The sequence below is a fragment of the Arvicanthis niloticus genome, chromosome 6 (assembly GCF_011762505.2).
Source record: "Arvicanthis niloticus isolate mArvNil1 chromosome 6, mArvNil1.pat.X, whole genome shotgun sequence".
NCBI lineage: Eukaryota > Metazoa > Chordata > Mammalia > Rodentia > Muridae > Arvicanthis > Arvicanthis niloticus.
The window spans coordinates 86883463-86903484 of NC_047663.1; the positions used below are offsets into that span (position 1 = coordinate 86883463).

At 47.9% G+C, this 20022-nt stretch overlaps 1 pseudogene; it reads left to right on the forward strand.

Annotated features, from left to right (window-relative positions):
* Window positions 1-2134: 2134 nt before the first annotated feature.
* LOC143442562 (glyceraldehyde-3-phosphate dehydrogenase pseudogene) lies at window positions 2135-3069 on the forward strand (annotated as a pseudogene).
* Window positions 3070-20022: the final 16953 nt, after the last annotated feature.

Sequence of the window (20022 nt, forward strand, 5' to 3'; positions counted from 1 at the left end):
GGAATACCAACACACAGAGAACTTGAATCAGTTGACTCCAGCCCCCAAACCCTCTAAAGGGCCAAGGGCTAAAGAGCCAATCAGGACACATGGACAGCGAGCTTCCAAGGGAAGCATTTAGGGGCTGGAGACATAGTTCAGATTGAGCACTTGCTGCTCTTGCAGAGGACCTGAGTTCAATTCCCAGCACCCCTACCGGGTGACTTACAACTGCCTGGAACTCTAGCATTGAAGGATTTGACACCATCTTTTTGCCTCTATGGACACACACGGTGTACACACACATACACACACACACACGAGTGTGTAATGTTGAAGATTATGTAAATACCAGGACGTAACTCTGCACTTCACTTTCCGCTCAACAGTCAGCTTTGTGCAGACTTCTATGCTGTACCTGCACCTTTTTCTCCTTGCCTGCTACATGCTGTTCTGTGTTACAAATGCTCCACAACCTGCCTGGCCAGTTTTAAACTGATGGACATTTTGATTGTGCCCAGTGTTACTATTTACAACACCACACTGGAAACTCTCGTATACCACTCTGTGCACGTGTCCAACAATTTCTCCAGGGTAGACACTCAACGGTGCAGTTTCTGGGTCATAGGCTATGCACATTTTTATGCCCTTTAAAAATATTTAATAGATCCTGCCAAACTTCTCTCCAAAGTGGCTATACAAATTTATAGTCTCTCTGTAGAGCGAGGGAATTCCCCACTCACTCACCAACTTGAAGTGTGGTTTCCAATCTGCAGGGTTGTGTTCATTTGTGTTTTCTGATAAGTTGGGAATTCAGCTTTGTGTTTCTGCCTCCTCGCTGAGCCTTTTTGGGCAGCAGCTCAGAAGGCTAAGCATCCTATGGCATCATGTGGCAGGACTGTCTCTACAACGAGGGACTCTGGAGTTGACTCCGATTCTCTGTCGCAGTGATTGAGTAGAGTGTGTGAAAGGGGCTGGCCAAGGCTCAACGAATCCAAACCACCCAGTAGATGCCAGGACCAGCCTGTTATTAATTAACATTATTGTTACCATTCCAATGTTTCTGTTATGAGACAGGAAGCTGTTATCACAGTTTCCCATAATCCCCTGTGTCATCTCTCCCCTTGAGGGGGGACTGGACCTTGCACTTGTCTCCAGTGAATGGAACACAAGAAAAGTGGTAGCATTCTCCTCTGCAGTTAGCTTTGAAAGGCTGGGGCTCCCATCTCATTGTCTTCTCCCTTTGTGCACTTCAGGAAATGACCTGCAGTACTGAAAGTTCTCATGTGACAGGAACTAGGAAGAGCCACCTGCTATCAGCCAAAGAGGATGAGAGTTCTGCCAATAATTGTATAAACTTGGACATAGACCCTTTGCCAGACTTCTGATGAGGACAGAAACTACAAGAAATACACATGTGCGCACGCGAGCGCGCGTGCACACACATACACACACACACACACACACACACTGGTACTTCTTCTGAGACTTTATGACCTTGAAATCTTTGTCTCTTTGAGTTCCTGTGTATAAGATTATGTCCTCTGCAAACAGAAGCAACTGGACATCTTCCTTTCAAGTCTTATGCCTGCTACTTTTTCCAGCCATATCGTTCTGGCTGAGAGTTCAAATGCTGCATTAAATAAAAGCAGAAGGGTGGTCACTCTTATCATGCCCCAAATCATAGACCGCTTTCAGACATGCCCTGTTCAGAGTGCAGTCAGCTGGGGATTGTTATTCGTAACCTTTATTGCATGTGTCTTTCTACACTTAATCTGTTGAGTCTTTATCATAAAAGGTTGGATTTTCTCAAATGTCTTTTCTGATCCCCTGAGGTATCCCATGACTTTGGCCATGGTGTGGTAAGTCAGGCTCGTTGATTTGCATGTGTTGAATACTGTTGCACTCTGGGAATGAATGCAACTTGATATATGCAGAAAAAAAAAAACTTTATATGTACATCCTTTTGGAAACAGATAAAATGCTCAAAATCAGGGTGCTGTCACAGCAATGGGCAGGGGCAGTTCTGCTGAGTGAATGTGGAAGGAGGAAGCTGGGCCTATCTGTCAGAGAGTAAAATAAGAGCAGAGGCCATTGGTTCCTCTCATACTTTGCCAGCCTCATCCCTGACACAGGATGGTGACTGTTGAGGTGGATGACTTGCCATACTGGGTACCTGGACACCAGGGCTGCCATCACCAACTCCTTCATTGACCTCAACTCCAGGGTCTACATGTTCCAATATGACTCTACTGACAGCAAGTTCCATGGTTTAGTCGTGGCTGGGGATGGGAAACTTGTCACCAGCAGGAGGCCATCTCCATCTTCAGGGAACAAGAGCCTGCCAACACCAAATGGAGTAATGGAATAATGGAGTAATGGTGTCTTGTGGAGTCTATTGGTGTCTTCACCACCATGGAGAAGGCTGGGATCCACTTGAAGGGTGGAGCCAAAACAGTCACCATCCCTGCCCCTTCTGCTGATGCTTCCATGTTTGTGATGGGTGTGAATAAAGAGAAGTATGACAGCTTGCTCAAGATTGTCAGCCATGCACCCTGCCCCACCAACTGCTTAGCACCTAGCCAAGGTCATCCATGACAACATTGGCATTTTGGAAAGACTCATGGCCGTTGTTCAAGACTATGGACAGCCCCTCTGTGAAGCTGTGGTGTAATGGCCAAAGGCTTCCCAGAGCATCAACCCCACATCCATTGGTGCTGACAAGACTGCAAGGTCGTCCCAGAGCTGAACAGGAAGCTCCCACCATGGCCTTCATGTCCCTACCTCCAATGTGTTCATGAGGGCTCTGACAAGCCGCCTGGAGAAATTGGCCAATGATGATGACATCAGGTGGTGAAGCAGGCATTGGAAGACCCATTAAAAGGCATCCTGGTTATATGAGAGCCAGGTTATCTCCTGCTACTTTAACAGTGACAGCCACTCTTCCACCTTTGATGTGGGCCTGACATTACCCCAAATGACAACTTTATTAAGTTCATTTCTTGGTATGACAACAAATATAGCTACAGCAATGGGAAGGGGGTGGGGGGCCTCATGACCTACATGGCCTCCAAGGAGGAGAAGCTCTAGACCACTCACCCCAGCAAGGACATGAGAGCCAGAGAGAGGCCCTAGGCTGTCCCTGTCCCAACTCAGTCCCTAACATCTCCCAGAAGAGGAGGAGCTTAGGGAACCCCTCTCTCTTGCATACCATCAATAAAGTTCACCACACCCAAAGAAATACATAAGAGCTGAGCAGGGCAGGACCCAGTTGAGAATGAGCAGGATGAGGGGATGCTATAAACATTGCAGTAAGGGCACATGCTCTTCTGGAACAGAGTAGGGAGAGAGGGAAGGGAGAGGCTGCCTTAGAGTGTTACCTGGAAACACCAGGCTTGGGGTTCCTTTCACTGTCTCCACCAATCTTTCAGTCAGCTTCTACTGGGCAGAGGGCTGGGAGGTGCTGGCTTTTGGGGACCTTATCTGGGCCTCCTTTGCTACTTTCCAAGATAAATACTCCATCCAAAACCCCACAGCCTGCACCTGTTTCCTTTGACTTAAAGGCTCCCCTAAATGTTTTCAATTAGTAGATGTCCCTCTAACGCAGATCTGAAGACAATTTTTATAGCTAAAATATTAATTTCCTCTCTGCAGCCTCCCCCACACAAAGGGGTGTGAGAGAGGAGGCGTCCCGGCTCCCCTCCCTCATTAAAGTTTTCGCTGTAAAATCCAGGCTGTTTCTCTGTGGACGCACAGACCCTTTCATTCTAGAGGAAGCTGCAGTGGGGCTGGCTGTGGCCCAGACAGCTCCGGCTCAGCAGAGGATAGCTCTGATGGCTCCGGGGTGTCTTGAGTTTCAGCTTTGGCCAAAGCTTGCTCCTGTCTGCTTTCCTGCCCGCCTAGTGGGTCAGCCCTGTCTAGACAGGCAACACCATAGATCATTTCCATTGTCGGCTCTCTCACTCCTGCACCTACTCATGACGGTGAGCCCATGAGTAAGGAGATCCTGCGTGGTCTGCTTCCTGGTGACTAGCAGGGGGCAGGAGGGGAGGGGGCCTCTGTGTTCCATAAAGGCAATAGAGAATAGCCTCGTGGACTAATCTTCCCATCCCCATGGCCTCCTAGAGGGAAGAAAGTCTTTAAAACTAACCTGCATTGCAGTTGATACAGTCCCTGACTTAGGACGGCTCACCTTCAGTTTTTCCCATATTTCCGATACACAAAAGCAACACATCCCATAGAAACTAGACTTGGGACTTTAGATTTTGAACCCGGGCTTGGTTCTGGTCTAGTCCAAAACACACAGCCTGTTTCCCTTGATTTAAAGCTCCCTCTAAATGATGGCTTAGATCTCAACCTCCTTCAAAGCCCCTGGGTCAAAGGTTTAGTCCTCAGCTTGGCAATATTTGGACATGGTAGAATCTTTAGGAGGGCATAGGCCATGAAGAGGGTGTCTTTGACGAGACTAGCAGCATGACTGTCTCTCTTCCCGACCCTCTGTTTGCTTCTGAGTTGAACCATGGTGTACCTAGCACACGCCCAGAATAATGAGCTGCATCAACACAGGCCCAAAAGCAATGGAACATTCCACACTGAGCCAAACTAAACCTTTTTTTTTCTGCTTAAGCTGATTATCTCAGGTGTGTTGTTATAGTAACTGAAGATCAATATACAATACAATCCTCTCTCCGAATACTGGGCAGCCACAGCAAGCCACTGCTTCTCCAAACGCTCAGTAGATGCTGTCAGGCAGCTGCAGCTGAGCTGGCAAAGACAAGACAGCGACCCAGCACAGACTGTGACTTAAAAGCGTAAACCAAATAAACCCTTTCCTCCCCAAGCCACAGAGAGGAAACCAGGATGCCTGCCATTCCTTTCTCCTCCGTTGGCCAGTGCCAACCTTAGGAACTAAACCAATCCATTGTTTAGAGGTAAAAGAGCCCAGAACAGCAAATACAGGAGTTCCTGGGCTGAAGATGAGGTGCCATCCAGCTAGCCCACACCATGCTGCAAACATTGCAGGCAGACATTGCCTGACTTCTTGTCATGGGCCAATGGAGACAATTCTTCAATGGAGACAATTCTTCTTCAGCTGAGGTTCCTTCTTCCCAGGTGGCTCAAGGTCATGTCCAATTGATGATGAATGCTAACCAGCACAGGCAGGTTCCTGTCCACTGACCACTAGGGGAGAGTCCAGACCTCAGCAGAGAGTGGCCAGAGCTAGCAAGGAAAAGCACAAGGGGCCCAGTCCTAATTTCAGACAAATATTCATTTCTTCTATTAATTTTTTTATTATTATCTGAAAATAGAACCTTCCCAGGAAGCCTGCATTTTAGGGATCATCTTGCTTGTGGTTGAGTGGACTTTAGGAGGAATGGTCAGAAAGAAGAAATTAAGTGGTGGCCTCCAGCTGCTTGTGAGGACTCAAGACCCAGCACGTGCAGTACGGTCGTGGGAGCGCTTCTCCCGCAGTGATAGTTCCAGTGGCAGCCTGTGAACGCAGCCACCACTGAGCAGGGTCTTTGTACCTCAGTTTCCACTTTGCTATTTAAGGCACATCCCACGCCTTCCTCTTTGATTCTGACGGCATCCTCATCATCACCTGAGAGTCCTGTCCTGAGAATGCATTCTTCATTGGAATTTCTCTAAACCTCCTGCCTCAGTTTCCTGGAGTACCAGATGCCAACCCTAGTTCCTCAAAGAGGACCAGGCAAAATGAAGACTTGCTGAGCAGGAAGCCCACTTCTCGGGCAGACGTTCTGCTCACCCTTGGTCTTGGAGAGTCAGCCACACTGCAGAAATATTTTGGCCTGGCCCTAGCCACCTTCCTCCATGCCTTTTGTGGTTTCACAAGGAAAGAGACCATTTATGGGGTGGATTTTAGTGCAACTTAGGCGCTTGTGTCCCAATGTCAGCTGCGTTTCATTTGCCCCAGAGGCCGGTGCTGGCAGGGGCAGGCCGTGTGTCTGCTCTCCTTTCCTTCTAGTAAAGAGGCCCCGGGGCCTCTTTGAGCTCACAGAGTGGCCCAGGCAAATCACTTGCAAAAGAAATCTCCTGGAAGGCAAGAAGTCAGCAGGGCACTGGGCCTCTGCCTTTGTAGGTCGCTGCTGAAGACCCTAGTGTGTGGCTCAGGACCTGCCTTGCTTGTGGGAGCTCTCCTTCCACACCTGTTCAAAAGCAAAGGGGTGGGGCCAGTGGGATGGGTCAGGGGGCGGGAGTCCTTGCAGCTCAATCCTGAGACCTGAGTTCAATCCCCTAAACTCATATAAAGTTGGAAGGAGAGAACTGTCTCTGTGGTCCTCTGACCTCCACACAATTGTGTGCGTACATATACATCATGTGAACACACAGGCACACGTACACATACCACACACACACACACACACACACACACACACACACACAGGATGAAGCACATTTGGATCTGGCTGCCTTTGTCCTGGAGTACTCTCTCAATCCTGTCCCTCCTTAAGCTTCAGCTTTCCCATCTGTAAAATGATTAAATAATGAGAGGGTTTATGGGGTGCAGTTAAAGTTATAGAGGAGTGGGGGGAGGGGGGAGAAGAGAGGGATGAGAAGAGAAAGGAAGGGAAGGGGAAGGAAAGGAAGAGAAGGGAAGGAGAGAGAAGGAAGAGAAAGGGAGGGAAAGGGGAAGGGGAAGGGGAAGCGGAAGGGAGGGGTAGAAGGGGAGGGATGGGAAAAGAAAGGAAGAAATCCTACAGATGACCTGGTGTTTCATTCTCTACACCTGTAGATAGGCCATTCTGTGCCTCCAGACATTCAACCTCTTGTGACCACAAGCACCGTGGAGGTTTGACAAAGAGGGGTCCCCATTGGCTCACATGTTTGAACACTTGGTCCCCAGCTGGTGATCCTGTTTGGGAAGGTTATGGAAACTTTAGGAGACTTGCTGAAGAAAGTGCATCACTGGTCATTTGTGGGGGAAGTGTCAGGGGCAGTGGGGGGATGGGGGATGGGGGGAATGGAAGGGTTTTGACAGTGCTGTGCACGCAAATTCATAGAGGAGCAGCTGGGAAGTGTGGGCAGTGGCTGGGACAGCCTCCACACTGAGCCCCCCAGACCCCCACCCCTTTCCTTCTTGACGCCATGTGCCTACTCCATTCAGCCCCAATTCAAGTGCAAACCACGGGGGAAACCCAAATGCTGGTCATCAGATAAATCACCCGATTACTAACCAGGACTATCCTCCCACTGTTAAAACCACTGTTTTCCCTGTGAGAAGTCAGCAGGCCTCCTCCCACCACTTGACAACGAGGCCATTAATCCAGGAAGGGCGGCTCTCCCCACAGCCGGAAACCCTTGACAGTGGAAAAACAGCCAGGCTCAGTGATTCAGTGGTCCCCGAGATGGCCTAGATGTGCGCTTTCTGCCTCCCTGGCCCAGTTTGCGCTGCTTTGTCTAGGTTGAAATTAGAGGTGAGCCTGGGAACACAGTTATACAGGGGACAGTGCTGAGCCTAGCGCATGTCTCCCGAGGACTCATCCCTGCTTGCCCTGGGCCAGCTGATGGCCAGAGGCTCTGAGCCAGGCAGGAGTCAGGGAACTGGGCCACTTGAAGGAAAGGAGCAGAAAGGAAGCCCTGAGCACCTGGCTTTGGCAGCTGAGGAAAAGAGAGAAACACACATAGTAGCACTTTTCAGTCGCTGACAGCAGAAGGCACATCCAGCACTCGGCAGAGACAATATTCATTCTGGACCATGCTGTAGGATGAGCGCTGGTGACACAGGGCGGGTCCTGCAATGGAGGCTTCATCTTCATCGGTGGCCACGCTCCTTTGGTTTCTCGGGCTCTTTCTGCCTGCTGGGCCTTGCCTGGTGGAGCCTAGAGCATAGAGACTAGCCAGGTTGTGAGATGGATTAGGTCCTCAGTCCATAGTCACATGTTCTTATTAAACATTTCAAAGTCCCCACGCCAGTCCCCAGGCCCTCCCCTCCCACAACTACTCACCCTGCTTATAACACATGAGCTACTCTCAGAGTCCCTGTGCTGCTAATTGTGCTATACCTTCTCTATTCTCTGCGCCTGCTACTCACTGTATAGCTTCTCTGTCTCTGCCCCTGCTATTCTCCCTTCTCTCATGGATAACCCTGGCCGGGTCCAGTCTGCTGGCCATGTTTAATATTCTTTCTCTCTCTGTTCTGGGCTTGCTCTTCCAGCTGCTTCTGGTTCTCTCTCTCTCCCTCCCTCTCTCTCTTGTCTACAATTAAACCTTTCCATACCATAAAGCAGTCATGTTGTCAGCTTATACACAGAGACGATCCAAGTTCTCCAGATTCCCTCTGCCTGCCCCCATCCCCACCCTCCACAGACTAGAGGGGCAGAGCTAGCCTGAGTCCAGGTGGGATTTATATTCCACTCCTGGAATGCAGCCATCCAGACAGGAGGCAGGGGATCCCCTCCTGGATGGCCAGCCTGTGTCTTCATCTCTGCCACAAAAGCCCAGTCTTGGCTAGGTGTGTCCAGCCTTAGAGGACCCATCTTTGACCTATGCCTCATTACTGGATAATCTTTACTTCAGGCCGGTCGTGTGTCCCAGTTCTGATCAAGTAGATGATTCCAAAAGTCCCTGGGAAATTTCATTTCTTAATAAATGGCAAGTCTCTACTTCATACTTGGAATACAGTAGATAAAGATGAGATGCTCGGAGCTATGGCAGCTCTCTTATGGGCAGGAGGTAGTCTGTACTGTTAAAGAAAATCTATCTATGCCAGAAGCGTAAAGAGAGTTCTCAGAGAGAGAGTTCCTGTTGCTAGCTCTGAGTCGTTGAGCCACCCTAGGGCTGCCAGTCGGTGACTGTCCAACAGAGATGGCTTTCTTACGATTCTATTAATTAGTTGCCCTGTTGCTTTGAGCCAAATACATCCCTAATAAATCCTGCAGGTAAACACAACCTAAGGAAATTCCATCTTGGAAAGATGGCCCTTCAGAGTGAATGATCCTGGCTTTCTAACACTAACATCTATTTGTGCTCTGTTCTTGGAGACCCCTCCCCAGTTCCTGATCATCACTGACTTAGCGGGGAAAGAGGATGGGGAGATGGGTGTGAACTGCCGGGCACACTTCCCATCCCTTAGCGACCTCTTTTGTTACTACATCCTCCCCAGCATCTCACAGAACTGACAGAGCACCCTCCTTCCTACGCTGGCCTCAAGTACTGGGTGTGTATTGATAGTGGATGGACTCTCGACTCCTTCTCTGTATGTCCATTGGCCCTTTGGTCTGCTCTCTCGGCTGTTTAATGAACACAGTTCATAAATGACATCATACATTCACCAGGCAAGATCAGGGCAGCCCTTTCGATTTTCCCAAGCCTATTCTCTACTTATGATCCCAGATGCCTTCTATAAGGCACAGTGTGGGTAGGTCAGCAGACAGAGCTGAGGACTGGGTTCCTATGCTTCTGCCCCTCCCACTACCTGGGGGCGGGGTTCTGAGGTGGGAGTAAGGGCGCATGCTTAATGTGGCCGTGGGTTGTATCAGGAACCCTGGGCGTTTGCTTTGAGGAGCCTTGGCACTCCAATAGGTGTGCCCTCTGCCTCTGCCCCTGCCTCCATCCCAAACTCCTGTGTGCCATCCCCCACCCCACCCAGTTCCCTCATGCTCCTTCAGACAGCTACAGCGCCTTCGCGTATAATTCCCGTATAGTATAATTCCAGCACACAGCCCAGACCTCTGCAAGAGCAACCACTCTGGAGCCCTACCCCCCACCCCACCCCACCCCACCCCACCCCATCTAGGAGCACTTCCTGCTTCAGCAAACACGCTAGAGCAGGACCCAGAAGCTTGTAGTTCTGGGAGCCTGACCGTGAACTGGCTGGAAGTCTGACTCTCCTGTGAGGAGGGACAGGAGAGTTAGGAATGACTGACTCTGCAAGCCTGGGGTTTGGGCAGAGGCAGGAGAGGCGGTGGAATGGTTGAAGAAAGGCCATAGGGGTCAGAGGACTGGAGGGAGGATATTCAGATTGCAAGCAGACCTTCCCCACCCTAGGAAAACAGGAAGTAGTTTTTCCCTCCTGATGCTGAGCCAGTAGGAGAGGAGTGACACCTGAGCACCCCAGACACAACTTTCTTGCCTGGGAAAGCAAGGAAACCCTAATTCCCTGCCAAGGGAAACACCTACCTAGCTTTTTGGTAGAGAAATAATGACGTCCCGTGGACATCTGTGTCATCCCTAGGTGTGGGCCAAGTTGAAGGGCTGGGACCATAAAGAGCAATGAATGGGTTGGGTGCTGGAAATTTGAGTTCCAATACAGCCCTTGTTGGTCAGCTGTGTGACCTTGGGTACGTCATTGCCCTGCCCCCTCTCTGGACCTCTGTTGATACAGTCAGTGTCTCCTGTGTATTGCTGCACTGACAAACTCTCCCATATTAGATAACGTGGGTCTCATGCTAAGACTAGCTGCAAGGAAAGGAAAGACAACTTAGAAATCAGAAAACTTGAGTTCAAACACGGAGCCCTCCCAAGTGAAAGCAAGGACCACCCCTAACAGATGAAGTTTTGCAGAATGGGCTGGTGGCTTCCCTACCATCAAGGGTAACAGCCAGTGTAGGGTGAGAGCCTGAGGGGTTTGCAAAGCAACGTCTAGAATACAAGGAGGCAGATGTGTGTCTACTCTGAGAGCAGAGAGGGCGAGGTAGATGGAATCATGGATATTGGTGCTTAGGGACCCTGAAGAAGGGCCTCAAACAACCACAACACCTGAAGCAGACTGCACAGCATATCGTGAGACCTCAGAGACCTCCAGGCCAGATCAGAACACGGCCAAGGCCACCTGTTAGTGGTGGAAGAGTCACCCAGGCCAGGTTAGAGGGAAGGGGAGCCATGAGAGAACTGGACGCCCCCCCCCCCCCAACACACACACACATCAATCTCATCCCACTGCCGTCCTGAGAGGGATGAGATGTCACGGCTAAAGGGGACTGAGCTGTGAATCCAAATCAACAGAGCTTAATTCCCTACATTTGAACTAGAAGGTAGCTGCCTTGCATGGTCTGCCACAAAGCACACCATGGGGGCCTCGGAAATCAGCCTCAATCTACAATTGAGGCTGTGTTTTCACAGTTTAGCGCCCATGCCTGAGGAACAAACATTCTGGAAGGAAGCAAGGAATCTGGATGTCACAGGATGTTGAGAGGGCTTCCAAGCCCTCCTGCTTCCCACTTATCTCTTCCTAAATGTGGCTCCCGGTGGGTAGAGGCCAGGTTTACAGATATGTCTCTGAAAAGGTTCCCTGTCATTTGGCCTCAGAGAAGAGGAGCAGAGAATGGGACACCGTCATATTTAGTGCTTGTATTGCTATGAAGAGACACCATGACCAAGGCAACTCTTATAAAGGACAATGTTTAATTAGGACTGGTGTACAGGTTCTGAGATTTAGTCCATTATCAACAGTCAGGAGGCATGGCAGTTTCCAGACAGAGATTGGGCTGGAGGAACCGAAAGTTCTACATCCCCATCAGAAGGCGGTCAGAAGACTATTCTCTACAGGCTCCCCCACAGGAAGAACTTCTCTTCTGTCCGCCCCCACTCACAGTGACACATTTCCTCCAACAGGGCCACACCTCCTAACAGTATCACTCCCTGTGGGCCAAGCATTCAAATATATGAGTCTATTGGGGCTGAACTGATTTAAACCACTACAGACACTAACCCCTCTGAGGTTAGCCTGGTTTGGACATGGTCCAAGTCTCCATATGCATAGTTTAGTCACAAATCTACTGCTTGCTGAGTGGCTCAGAGATAGCATCTCCAGACCACAACACGCCTGCAAAGGAGGTATTAACCTCACACCTACCCACTTGACCAGAAGTGACTCAGGGGTCCCTTGAAGAGAGGTGATACTCTCCAGGTTTCATGGATAAGAAGTTGAGGGACTCGAGTTTGAACTAGCTTCAAGACCCTTCCACCAAAGACTCTGAGTTCAGGAGTGTTCGCTAGGCCCCATGGTGTGCAAGGTCTTATGCTGAGGCTTCACAAGGACACAGAGGACTTCATCTGCTCAGTGAGAACTACAGATTGACACAAGGCTCCTCACCTCATGCACTTCACTTCCTGTAGATTCACAAAAATGCTTATGACTCCCACCAGCGTCATATAATTCACATAAGGTCACTCAGCGGTGCAGTGACAGGACCAGGACTCAGTCTCCTGTCCATGCTGATATCAACAACAACTTTGACCACTCTACGATCCCAGAGGAGGAAGGCATGCATGAGGAACACAGAGGATGCCTTGATAGCATCAAGGCCTTAACTGTGCCTTTTGGTTTTCAATCATCAGTATCAGCAGCTACATTACCGTGAGCAACGATACCACCATCAGCAACATCATCAGGAACCCTGTCACCTTCATCATCATCATCATCATCATCACCACCACCCCCATTGTTACTGCCGACATCATCATCAACATTGTCACCACCATCATCACATCATCACATTTATCATCACTACAGGAGTTCTTTCTCTTATCACTGTGATAGAGTCATTTCTGACATGTACAACTTAAGAGGGGAGGTCGGTTTGTTCATAAGGCAAACAGTCCATCATGGCCAGGGAAGCACAGCAGCTGGGATGCAGCCATGGCACTAAGATCTTGTAGCACACAGCTTGCTATATCTTGGTCGATCAGGAAACAGAAAGACCAGAAATGGAGTCAGTCTATGATGCTCAAAGCCCATTCATATGCCTCACACCCACCAACTAGACCCCATGAGCAGAAGGTTCCTGTCCTAGTTAGGTTTCCATTGCTGTGAAGAGACACCATGACCAAGGCAACTCTTATAAAGGGCAGCATTTAATTGGGGCTGGCTTACAGGTTCAGAGGTTCAGTTCATTACCATCAAGATGGGAAGCATGGCAACGTGCAGGCTGACATTGTGCCGAAGAAGGAGCTGAGAGTTCTACATCTGGATCAATAGGCAGCAGAAGTGAATGCCACACTTGGCCTGGCTTGAGCATCAGAGACCTCAAAGCCCACCCTGACAATGACACACTCCTTCCAACAAGGCCACCCCTCCTAATAGACTGAGCACTCAGACACATGAGTCTGTGGGGGCCATACCTATTCAAACCACCATAGTTCGACAACTTTCTCAAATAATACAGGAGACTTGGAGGGTGGCATTTTACATCCAAGCCCTGATGACCATTATCACTGTCATTACCATTGCCACCATTACCACTACTATAGCACAATCATCACCACAATCACCATCATCACAAGACCATCACCATCATCATCATCACCACAGTTACCACCAACACCATCATTCCAGTCATCCTGGCACCACTATCATCAATCATCACTATTCTATCATCCAAATGCCTCAAAGTATAAAGCACCTTACTTCTCATCCTTCCGAATTTGCCCTGTGTTGAGATTCTAACCCTTGATGTTCTCAGGCATGGAGGACTTGTAAGTCCCATTTGCAAAGTGAGCTGTGATCAAGGAGCTCTTTTCCCACCAGCCCCCTTCTTCCTGAGCAGCTGGAAGCCATGAAGTGGGCCAGCAAGCCTATTCCCAAAGCAGGCTAGACCATTGTGGTGGTTTGAATAGGTATGGTCCCCAAAGACTCATGTATTTGAATGTTTGGCCTGTCGAGAGTAGCATTATTGGGAAGTGTAGCCTTGTTGGAGTAGGTGTGACCTTGTGTCACTTTGCAGGTGGGCTTTGAGGTCTCTTCTGTTTAGCTAAGCTCAGTATGGCACACAGTCTCTTCTTGCTGCTTTGGATCAACATGTAGACCTCTGGGCTCAGCCCCCAGCACCATGGCAGCCTGCATGCTGCCATGCTTCCTGTCGTGATGATAATGGACTGAACCTCTGAACCTGTAAGCCAGCCCCAGTTAAACTCTTCGGAAGAGTTGCCTTGATCACAGCAATAAAACCCAAACTAAGACAGTATAGAGATTGTTCTTGCGATATTTTGGTGAAGAATGTGGCTGCTTTGTGTTTTTGTCTGAAGAGTCTTCCTGAGGCTAAAGTGAAGAGATTTAGATTAATTGCGTTGGCAAAGAAAAATCTCAAAATAGCCTAGTATAGACTCTGTCATGCGAAAAATAATGTTAACTCTTTTTTTCCTTTATTTATTTATTCACTTCACATCCTGATCTCATCCCCCCTTCCTCCTCTCCCCCTAGCCCCACCCACCATACACCTCCTCACCCTGAGAAGGGAAGCCCCCCCCCCCAACATGGGTACCAACCTGCCTTAGCATATCAAGTGGTAGCTGGACTAGGCACATACTCTTTCACTGAGGCCAACCAAAGCAGTCCAGGTGTCTCAGCTAGAGGAAAGGGATCCAAAGGAAGGCAACAGAGTCAGAGACTGCACCCACTTCAGTTATTAGGGGACCCACATGGACACTGTACTGCACACCTGCTACATACGTGTAGGGCACCTAGGTCTAGACTAGGCATGTTCTTCTGTTGTTTGTTCGGTCTCTGTGAGCCACCATGGGCCCAGGTTAGCTGACTCTGTAGGTCTTCTTGTGTTGCTCTTGACCTCTCTGGCTCCCTCAATCCTTCTTCCCATTCTTCCACAAGACTCCCTGAGCTCTGCCTAATTTCTGGCTGTGGGTCTCTGTATCTGTTTTCATCACCTGCTGGATGAAGCTTCTCAGAGGAGTTATGCTAGGCTCCTGTCTGCAAGGATAGATGAGTATCATTAATAATGTCTAGGGTTGGTTTCTCATGGGATGGGTCTCAAGTTGGGCCAGTCATTGGTTGGGCCTCCCTTCAATCTCTGCTCCATCTTTGTCCCTGTACATCTTATAGGCAGGACAAATTTTGGGTGGAGGGTTTTGTGGGTCAGTTGGTGTCCCCTCCCTCCACTGGAAGTCCTGCCTGGTTACAGGAAGTGGCCATATCAGCCTCTATATCCGCCACTGCTAGGAGTCTCAGCCAGGGTCACCCCACAGATTCCCAGAAGTCTCCCCCCTTGCAGGTCACCCGCTCATCCCAGAGATGACCTCCTACAGTGATTTCCCTTCTCTCTCCCAGCCTTCCTGCCAACACCCACAAGTGATCCCCATCCCTGTTCCTCTCTCCACCTTCTCTCCCGCCCAGTTCCCTCCTTCCATCCACCTCCGATGACATTTTATTTCCCCTTCTGAGTGAAATTCAAGTATCCTTCCTTGTTACTTAGCTTCTGTGGGTCTGTGGATTGTAACATGGTTATCCTGTATTTTATGGCTAATGTCTACTTATAAGTGAGCACATACCATGTGTGTCTTTCTGAGTCTGGGTTACCTTACTCAGGATGGTATTTTCTACTTCCATTCATTTGCCTGAAAATTTTATGATGTCGTTGTTTTTAATAGCAAGTAGTATTCCATTGTGTAAACGTACTACATTTTCTTTATTCATTCTTTGGTTGAGGAACATCTAGATTGTTATGAATAAAGCTGCTATGAACATAGTTGAGCAAGTATTCTTGTGATATGGTGAAACATCTTTCGGTTATATGCCCAGGAGTAGTATAGCTAGGTCTTGAGGTACAAAAAATTCCAAATTTTTAGGGAAACTGCCAAATTAATTTCCAGTGTGGTTTGACATGTTTGCACTCCCACCAACAATGGAAGAGTGTTCCCCTTGTTCTACATCCCCAGCTGACACTTGAGTGTTTTATCTTAGTCATTCTGATGGGTGTAAGATAGAACCTCAGAATTGTTTCAATTTGCATTTCCCTAATGACTAAGGATGTTGAACATTTCTTTAAGTGCTTTTTGGCCATTAGAGATTCCTCTGTTGAAAAGTCTTCATTTAGCTCTGCACTCTATTTTTTAATTCGGTTATTTGGTTTGTTGGTGTCCAATTTCTTGAGTTCTCTATATACTTTGGATATTAGTCCTCTGTCTGATCTAGGGTTGGTGAAGATATTTTCCCATCCTGTAGGCTGTTGTTTTGTCCTAATGATGATGTCCTTTGCCTTACAGAAGCTTTTCAGTTTTACAGGGTCCCATTTATTCATTGTTGATCTTAGTGTCTGAGCTATTGGTTCAGGAAGTTGTCTCCTGTACCAATGAGTTGAAGGCTATCCCCTACTTTCTCTTCTAATGATTTAGTGAATCCAGTTTTATGTTGAATTCTTTGATCCACTTGGACTTGAGTTTTGAGCAGAGTGATACATATAGATCTGCATTTTTCTATATACAGACATCCAGTAAGACCAGCACCATTTGTTAAAGACGCTTTCCTATTTCCACTGTATGGTTTTGGCTTCTTTGTTAAAAATTAAATGTCCTTAGGTGTGTGGGTTTATTTCTGGGTCTTCAATTCTACTCCATTGATCAACCTGTCTGTTTTTATGCCAATGCCATATGGTTTTTATTGTTATTGCTCTGTAGTACAGCTTGAAATCAGGGATAAAGATATATCCAGAAGTTCCTTTTTTTGTACAGAATTGTTTTAGCTATCCTGGGGTTTTTATTTTTCCACATGAAGTTGAGAATTGCTCTTTCAAGGTCTATAAAGAATTGTGTTGGAATTTTGATGGGAATTGCATTGAATCTGTATATTGCTTTTGGTAAGATGGCTATGTAATTTTTGCTATGTTAATCTTACTGATCCATGAGCATGGGAGATCTTTCCATCTTCTGAGATCTTCCTCAGTTTCTTTCTTCAGAGACTTGAAGTCCTTGTCATATAGGCCTTTCCAAATGTTAACTATTATGAAAAGCATTTTGATGAAAAGGAGCAGGCTGAGCAAGGAAAAATACAAAATGTTTGTATGGTTCAAGGATTAAAGGGGCACCAGGAAGTAGAATGAAGCTGAATCCCGTGTTCAAGGAGATAAAAGATTAAAGATATTAAGTGAAATTAAGGGAGTAGTGACCTCAGGGCAAAATCCCACCCAGCTAAGCTTCCATCTTGTGAAAAGGAATTAAAGAAAAGCTTAGGTGGTGCATACTTTTAATTCCAGCACTCAGGAGACAAAAGCATACAAACCTCTGAGTTCAAGACCAGCCCAGTCTACAGAGCAAGCTCCAGGACAGTCAAACTTAGGCAGTGAAGGAAACCATTGAAAACAGAAAGCTGGTGAAGATGTAATTGAACAAGGGAGCCACGTCCCAGACCCAGCAAACAGCAGAACTTGGCGGCTTCAACCATGTGGCTCTGGCTTTAGAATCAAGAATAGAAGAAGAGTTATGGAATCTCCCTTCAAGACTAAGGAAAGTCACTGAGGCCAGGACTGTGTCAGGGGTGTTCCTTCCTGGAAGCCTAGAAAGCTCACTGTGTGAAGCTTCAAAGGTGAAGTGTGGATTGCCTTGGAGACAGCAAGAGGTTAGAGAGGCCAGAGCCATGGGATACCTGCTAAAGAAAGCCCCACCAGACGAGGAGAGGAAGAGTTTGCCCAACTGATTTTTTATCTTGCTTTGGTCCAGTGTTTCCTTTACTCCATTTTGGAATGGTAATATATATCTTATGCTATTATATGTTGGAAGTATATGATCTGCTTTTTGATTTTTATTTTACAAGGGATAACAGTTAAGAGATTGTATGAATCTCAGGGGAGATTTTGAACTTTGCACTTTTAAACAAGTTTAAGACTATGATAGACTATGGGCACTTTTGAAGTTATGGCTCTGTTATGGCTACAAGTCAGAGAGTGGAATATGGTGGTTTGAATAGGAATGGCTCCACAGACTCACATGTTTGAATGCAGGGAGTGGCACTATTAGGAGGTGAGGCCTTCTTGGAGGAAGTGTGTCACTGTGAGGCGGGTGCACACAGTCTCTTTCTTATAGCCTGTGGATCAAGATAGAGAACTCTCAGCTCCTTCTCCAGCACCATGCCTGCCTGGATGCTACCATGCTTCCTACCATGATGGTAATGGACCAAACCTCTGAAACTGTAAGCCAGCCCCAATTAAATGTTTTCCTTTGTAAAAGTTACTGTGGTCATGGTTGCTCTTCACAGCAATAAAACCCCAACTAAGACAATAAATCTGCTTGAGGACACAGCAAACTCTGCCCCTGAGCCAGCATCATGGCAACAAGGTGCTTAAACTGAGGTAGAGCCAGGCTTCAACCCTCATGGCCTATCCAATGGCTCTAGACCCACAGAAAGGACCTGAAAGTTGGGTTGGAAATGGGTGAGCCTTGTGCTCACATGGTTAGTTTTTCATGACCACCCAATGAGCTTCTCCAGAGGGTTCAAGGAGGAAAAGAGACAATGGTCATGGACCCAAGACAGACATAGCCACAAAAGTTACCTCTGACAACCTGTAATCCCAAGTTTTGTAGCAGACAAGGTAGAACTGGGAGCCAAAAGGAAGCTGAGCTCTTTGTAAATCCACTAGGCTTGTGATTTCCAAAGCTTTAGGGTGGTGATAAGGATGATGGGAGCAGCCTGGATTCAGGTCCATCTACTGGTGACAGACCTTGGACAAATCCCAGGGTTTCTCCAGGACCTGATGCTCCATTGGAACATATATCTTGAGTGAGAAAATTTAATAATATGGTGGGAATTTCTTGATAGCATGCTCGGCAGTAAGCACATAGAATTAAATCTTCCTCGGGCAGCCCTTGGAGATCCCCAGAGTTGTGGAACACAGAACAGCAGAGCCCCAGGAGCAGCAGTCCCCGAGCCAAGCTGAGGACAAGGATCAAGCACTGCCTGCTCACTGAGTCACAATGGCCCATACACTGCTACAGACTGGCATCACACTGGCAAGACTGTTTTTGAAAAGGTTAGACAGTGTCTTGGAGGGTGGGTTCCAACTACTGTTTCACCGTAGAGACAGTGTCACCAGAGAGACTTTGTATAACCTTCTGTGCAGCTGGAGAATGTATTAATATTCTGGTGCATCTGGTTCAGACTGGTAGAGCACACTTGGCTGCATGCCTGCGAGGCCCTTCTGGGGGGAATCAGCAGAGGGAAGAAGACTCACCTCGAATGGACTCACATTCCAGTAGGTGAAAGAAAAGAAGAAAAGGGGGAAGGCTGTTAACTCGGGCATTCTTGTTCCTCTCTGCTTCCTGGCCACAGTAAGGAGAGCTACTGTGCCTCACCATCCCCTTCATGCCACAGTGGAGTCAAATACAGAGTTGCTCCTCTCAGGAAAGGTGCGGAGTGAAAAGTGAATGATATTCTGACCCTGTGTCTCAGCCACAGACACTAAAGGGATCGGTCAACCCACTTCTCCTGTCTCTGCTTCACTTACCCATCTGCAAAATGGGCAAACAATAGTACTCTCTGAGGATGCTGGATCAGATGAGGAAATTACCCAACACAAGCCTAAAATCAGATATTTACCGTTCCACTAGCAGAATATTTCCAACGCCTGTGTCTCAAGGTCATGTTTCTGGCTAGGAAAGTCAGTTATACAGAGTTGTAAATAGTTGGGCCTCAGAAGTCACAGGGTGCACACCTACAGGTCCAGCAGCCTTATGTGAGATGGGAGAGGGGATCTGCCTATGCAGGTTCCTCGGTACTGTGTACTTAGTAATGCTGTCCGCAGCCACAAGAATTCATAGATGAGTGGTAGTCTGTGTCACAATGGCAGGCTCTGCACAAACACTGAACCATTTTGTAGGGTGGGTCTGAGTATGCAAGGATTTTGGTACCCGAGAGGTCCTAGAATTATCACCTGAAGATAACAAGAGGCTACTGCAATGCAGTGTCTGCCTTCCTTAGTCATGAGGTAGGTGTCATGAGGTCAGGGATATTGGTTTTGACCCTCCCCAGCTCTGTATGTAGCACATAGTAGGCCTTCAAGAAATATATTGAAGAAATATATTGAAGCCAGGTGGTGGTGGTGGTGCACGCCTTTAATCCCAGCACTGGGGGCAGAGACAGGCAGAGCTCTTGAGTTCAAGGCCAGCCTGGTCTAGAGAGAGAGAGTTCTAGGACAGCCAGGGCTACACAGAGAAACTCTGTCTCAAAAAACAAAAGAAAAAGAGAGAGAGACAGAGAGAGAGAGAGAGAGAGAGAGAAGGGAGGGAGGGAGGGAGGAAGGAAGGAGAGAAAGAAGGAAGGAAGGAAGGAAGGAAGGAAGGAAGGAAGGAAGGAAGGAAGGA